This window comes from Octopus sinensis, linkage group LG14 (assembly GCF_006345805.1).
Source record: "Octopus sinensis linkage group LG14, ASM634580v1, whole genome shotgun sequence".
Lineage (NCBI taxonomy): Eukaryota > Metazoa > Mollusca > Cephalopoda > Octopoda > Octopodidae > Octopus > Octopus sinensis.
The window spans coordinates 68,382,833-68,389,390 of record NC_043010.1 but is presented as its reverse complement, the minus strand read 5'-3'; the positions used below and the strand labels follow the sequence as shown (position 1 = coordinate 68,389,390).

The 6,558-nt window shown below is 38.5% G+C and overlaps 1 long non-coding RNA gene across 2 annotated transcripts in view; it reads left to right on the top strand.

The window, feature by feature from the left end:
• The first annotated feature begins 2,827 nt into the window (after positions 1–2,827).
• Positions 2,828–6,558, top strand: part of LOC118766042 — a 50,321-nt gene continuing 46,590 nt past the window's right edge. Inside the window, exons 1-2 of one of the 2 annotated variants that reach the window (XR_005001967.1) lie at positions 2,828–2,864; positions 4,188–4,473. This is a non-coding gene — a long non-coding RNA (uncharacterized LOC118766042). The remainder of the gene's footprint in view (positions 2,865–4,187; positions 4,474–6,558) is intronic. The other variant, XR_005001968.1, reaches the window with a different exon arrangement.

Genomic DNA, 6,558 nt, shown 5'->3' with positions numbered 1-6,558 from the left:
ACTGGAGGTCTGGCAAGCTGGAGAGCAAGTCAAAGGGAGATCAGCCGAACTGGAGAGCAGGCCGTCTGGAGAGCAGATCAACTGGAGAGTATGACAAATGGAGAGCAGGCCGGCTGGAGAGCAGGCCAGCTGGAGACCAGGCCAACTGGATGGCAGGCCAGCTGGAGAGCAAGCCAACTGGAGGGCAGGCCTGCTAGATAGCAGGTCAGCTGGAGAGCAGGCCAGCTGGAGAGCAGGCCAGCTGGAGGGCAGGCCAGCTGGAGAGCAGGCCAACTGGAGGGCAGGCCAGCTGGAGAGCAGGCCAGCTGGAGAACAGGCCAGCTGGAGGGCAGGCCAGGTGGAGAGCAGGCCAACTGGAGAGAAGGGGCAACAGGAGAGCAGGCCAACAACAGGAGAGCAGGGCAACAAAATATAACAAACCAACTATTAGAAAATGCAAAATAGTTTTGTTTTTCTTTTCGAAAAGTAGAAGTGATAAGTCTACAAATTTTAAAGCCATATTATGACGTAATCAATGAATTTTTAATTTTGCTACAAAATAGGGGTCAGGGAATTATGAATAAGGTGAATAAGTGAATAAGTCTGCGAGTAAATTGAGAGAAGAACTTACAGTTGCTTAGAGAATAAATGATTCACACACGCCATCCTCATCACAAAACAATAGTTAAGTCCGTATTAACATAATTGATGCAACGGTTATTAAATCTATCTTTTCTTTGCGTTATACATATTTTAATGATGTTTGTTTTCTTAGAGGATGAAAGACAGGGAAAGAAAGAGAGAGGCGGAGAGAGAGAGAGGGAGAGAGAGAGAGAGAGAGAGAGAGAGATAGAGAGAGAGAGAGAGAGAGACGTAATATAGGGTGTCACTTTCTGAAATGCATTCGGGCATAATCATAACTTGCCGAGTACATTTGGGAATTCAACGATAAGTTTACAAGTTATTATATCTGAAGCTTACAGTAAAATCTCGAGCTTCTGCGATTTATGCATCTCTGAGAACTGCAGAGCCTTGCTTTATCATGGCAATATAACTAACAAGAATTTTGAGCTTGCTTCAGTCTGCAAACATACTTTCGTATTTACTACGAAATCGTGAGAGTAGCCCAACGTTAATTAGTTACACATTGCGTATGAGAAAAACACAACAGAGTTACTCACTTCTTCCCACTCACAGTTTTTCTCTTTTTGCATACGATCTATAATTACAAATATTTATTTGTACTATGGGCTTCTACACACTTTCCGTATACTAAATTTACTCACACGGTATTGGTCATTCCGGAGCTATAGCAGATGTTTTCCAAGTTGCCAAGCTGTAGGATTGAACCCGAAATGATGTGATTTCAAAGCGAGCTTCTTAACCACACAGCCATGAAGTAATTCTTTTTATCTGTTCCCGTATTCCATTATCACTTACTAATTTCCATATATTTCTTTTAATTATTGATCGCCACTTTATACAACCCCACCACGAAAAACCAATCGAAAACACAAGAACGAAACTGCTAAATAAGTCCCAGATATTACACAATAAAACTCTCCCCTTACACTTCATAATTTACCTACACCCTCCTTCACTTCATCCATCTCAGAATCGCATACATTATTGGTAAATTCTGGTTAATACGATGTCAAATGACATAAGACAAAAGGCATATATACTTCATGTTTAGTTCGAATTGCGCTTATACTCCAGCTTTTAACACAGGGATGTTATAGTTTATAGCTGCCTGAATAAAGATTGGTTATAGGCAATGAATCGATTAAGCTGGTGTATGTATATATATATATATATATATATATATAGATATATATATATATATATATAGATATATATATATATATATATATATAATGGAACAAAAGGATAGGTAGATGCCTATCCTTTTGGTCTTTTGATATGGAGATTACGAAATCATCTACGCGTATATTAATTTCTTAATTTTCTTAAATCATCCTTTCTCTTGCTTCTTATTTGAACTCTAAATATATTCCTTTCTTCTGCTGTCTCTTCTTTTTCTTCTATTTTCTTCATTTTTTGTTGTTTCCAACCTTTTGTACTTCAGCCTTTATACATAACCTTTTCTCTTTTTTAATTATTTTTTAACCTAAGCTAACATTATCCATTGCACAAAACCATGAAAAATTAATTTGTGACTTCACAACAAAGTCTAAATCATATTTATAAACATTCATGCATAAATTTTTGTTTGTTAAATAACAACTGTCTGGGGCGGCGAGCTGGCAGAACCGTTAGCACGCCGGGCGAAATGCGTAGCCGTATTTCGTCTGCCGTTATGTTCTGAGTTCAAATTCCGCCGAGGTCGGCTATGCCTTTCATCCTTTCGGGGTCGATTAAATAAGTACCAGTTACGCACTGGGGTCGATGCAATCGACTTAATCCGTCTGTCTATCCTTGTTTGTCCTGAGCTGGCAGACACGTTAGCGAAATGCTTAGCGGTGTTTCGTCTGTCGTTACGTTGTGAGTTCAAATTCCGCCGAGGTCGACTTTGCCTTTCATCCTCTCGGGGTCGATAGATAAAGTACCAGTTTCGCACTGGGAGTCAATGTAATCGAATGAATCCCTTTGTCTGTCCTTGTTTGTCCCCTCTATGTTTAACCCCTTGTGGGCAATAAAGAAATATATATATGTTGTAATTTACTTAATTACTACTGAAATATCATTATTATTAAAATAACACTGTTCTTTTATTTAATTATGAAACTTAACAATACTACAACGTTAACGCAAACATTATAAAAATGTGAGCGTTATAAAGGACCAATGATTTTACGGCAACATATTTTACAAAAACACCGGTTAAAAAAACGTACGCTTTGCACCAGCAAGAATATTTTAAGGTATCTTGCTTTGATTTCAAACACTTCTGCTAGATATATTGTTACTATTTTTATACATTTATCAAGTCAACGACCTTCCCTAGCACACTTAGTCTTACAATCACTCTTAGGCCTATTCATTTTCCGCACTCTGCTTTTTGTTTTCACCCCCTCAACACTAACTTTCGTTTTTTTCTCATTTCCTTTTTCATATCTCTTCATTCTGTTTGATGCTTTTATTAAATCATTTTTTTTTTTCGCAGCTATTCTTTCCCCCAAACTCACTCTCATCCTCCTTACTGCGTTTCCATCTTATCCGACATACAAGTGTACATCTTTTTCCCATTAAAATCCGTTTGAAAGAAAATCTACGGAACAAAACCTTCAGCGCAAGGAAACCGACTTTTTACCTCAGCTTGAATGTTGTTGATAAAGCCTTTTTTATCTTTGCCATTTTCGTCTTTTTCTTCTAATTTACTGCCATAGATATATTTGGATCTTTCTCCCAATCCCTCTCTCCCTCCTTTTTTTTCTTCTTAGCTTTTGTTCATCCCTTCTGCACCTCTATACATATGTATGTCTTCAAATAACTCTGGTTGGTTTTAAGATAGTCCAGACGGAAAACTCCTTGTTAAAGATATTCTCATCTCCTAAACCTTGTCTATATATTCTCTCTTTTTTTTTATAGTATTTTTCTTCTAAATTCCCCAAAGTGGAATTTCATAATTTCCGAACTTTAACGAACAGAAGATCGAAACACGGCAGTGTATCACGAATAATTAAAAAAGCATACGTAATTTATTCCTTACGATGTTTACGTCTTAGGTCTTCCATTTGCCAGTGGCACCTACTCCTTCAACTCTCCTGCTCACTCACTCAGTCTCTCTCAGTCTCTCTCTCTCTCTGTCTTTCTCTCTGTCTCTTTCAGTCTCTCTCTCCTTCTCTCTTTCTCTTTACCTCTCTCCTTCCCTCTCTCTCTCCCCATCTATCTATCTATCTATCTATCTATCTATCTATCTATCTATCTATCTATCTATCTATCTATCTATCTATCTATCTGTCTGTCTATGTATACATATATATATACGTATGTATATGTTGGGTTGGGCATATATAGATTAAATCAATAATTATACATATCACCATTTGGCAGCTGGTGCTGGTTTGTTTATGTCCTTGCAACTTGGCGATTTCAGAAAAAGGACTGATAGAATAAACACACCAGACTCAAACAATAATTATAATATATATATATATATATATATATATACACACACAAATTGTTTATTTCTATGCTAACTATCTGATAATTATCCTTAACGTGATTTTAATCTTTATACGTAGGACAGACACAGAAGGACCCTAAATCTTCATCAGTTATCGACCGAAATATTAATACACAGTTTCATGCCTTTAACGATAAAACTCACAACTTTGCATATCGGCGGCGCCCGCAAAATTTGCGGAGAATTAGGGCTTCGAGCAAACAAAACAATACAGATTGGACGTTCGAAAGTAAACAAATTTAATGTGAAACAATTGACGAAGACGGAATATATCAAAACAAGATGGCAAAAAAGGTTTTGGTACCGCAGCATGACCACAGTCTAAGGATAGGAACAAGAAAAAGGTAAAAGATGTAATTTATTCACTTTTACACGTGTTTCATTTGTGAATAGGAGTGTTCTTCAAGAGGACACAGCTTGGAATCTAAACTTGTCTATCCTGTCTATCACTCTCTCTCTCTCTATCTCTCTCTCTCTCTATCACACACTCTCTCTCTATCACTCTCTCCCTCTCTATCACACTCTCTCTCTCTATCACTCTCTCTCTGTCACTCTCTCTCTCTCTGTCTCTCTCTTTCACTCTCTCTCTATCACTCTATCACTCTCTTTCTCTTACACTCTCTCTCTCTATCAATCTCTCTCTATCACTCTTTCTCTCTATCATTCTCTCTCTCTCTGTCACTCTCTCTATCACTCTCTCTCTCTATCACTCTATCTCTCTATCACCCACCCTCTCTCTCTCCCTCCATCTCTCTCCCTCCCTCCATCTCTCTCCCTCCAATCTCTCCCTCCTCCTCTCTCTCCCCCTCCTCCTCTCTCCCATCTCTCCCCTCCTCCTCTCTCCCTCTCTCCCCATCTCCCTCTCTCTTCCTTCCTCTCTCTCACCCCCTCCCTTCCTCTGAATTTTTACTCAAATTTAAACGAATACAAGTACACACACACACATATCCACGCTTTCTCTTAAAACCTGTGCACACATATACACCCTCACAAACGCCCACGCTCGTGCACATACACTAATACAGATACACGGAACCCAGTTACACACTACCGTGCAAAAACGCCTATACCAATACACACACACACGTGTGTGAGTGTGTGTGTGTGTATTTAGGGTTAGAGATGTAAATAAACATACATAAATGAAATACTTCCGCGAAATTTCTATTTCTGTAACCGAAGAGCGAATAAAAAGAACAGCAAAAGCCGACAACAACAACAACAGCAACAACCAACAACAACAACTGCAACACCACCGCCACCTCAACAGCAATGGCAGCCAGAAAAATGAGACAAAAAAATGAGACCTTCTGACAGGAAAATTACCAGCGAGTTTCAAAAATGACTGAAAGCTAATCCACTATGGTAAGGGTAAGGACAAAGTATGGGGGGTGGGGGCTGGCGGGCGGGCTGGCGGGCGGGAAGCGGAGATGTTGGTGAAGGTGGAGGGGGGTTAATTATTCGAATTACCCACTTAACAGGTGGGAGGTGGAGGGAGGGAGGGAGTGGGTTGTCGGTTTCTATTTTTTTTTTTATGAAAAAAATATATTCTGGTCCATATATTCTACAGCGATACGTCACTTAATGGTCAACTGACCAAAGCTGGCTCAAGAGGCCGGATTGATCTGGATGTTATGTATATATATATATATATATATATATATATATATACATAACATCCAGATCTATATATCCATCCGGATATATATATATGTGTGTATGTGTATGTGTGTGTGCCCGAAATAGTCGTGACTTCTGGGATTTGACTGATGAAAGAAAGCCAAGAATTACTCAGCCACTCCTGCCCCTATATATATATATATATATATATATATATATATATATATATATATGGCACAGCTACTTGTGGATTGTTGGCGATTTATTCCTCTGTCTTCCTTTGTTCTTGGACTTTCCTCTGTCAACTGTTTCTGAAAAAGAGCTTTGCTCGAAACGTTAAAGAACCTTTCTTTCTATCCCTGAGGATTAGGGGTTAGGGATCTTTTCGGTTTGAACGGCAGTTTTTTCTAGCGGTGTCATATGAAATTGTCACCCATAATTATGACCCTAGTATCGATCTATTGCATTTCAATCTGTTTTAGGGTTAAGGTTAGGTGTGGGGGAAGGGCATCTCTTTTTCTTCACAAATGTAGATAAACCCAATCTGTTTCTTAAACGAGGGACATATTCATACGGCACAGAATGTTTATAACCTCAATACACGTCATTAATTGGTTGAAATTGCAGAAATTGAAGAAAAAAAACAACAAATATCTTACTAACTATAGAATTTTCTTAATAAAGCCAAGAGAAAAAAGATGTTTTATAAACACATTCTACCAGTATACGGAGTTTAAAATTTTTTAGTTGCCTAGAAATTATGTTAAAAACTGCCGTTCAAACCGAAAGGATCCGGGGTTAGGGTTAGG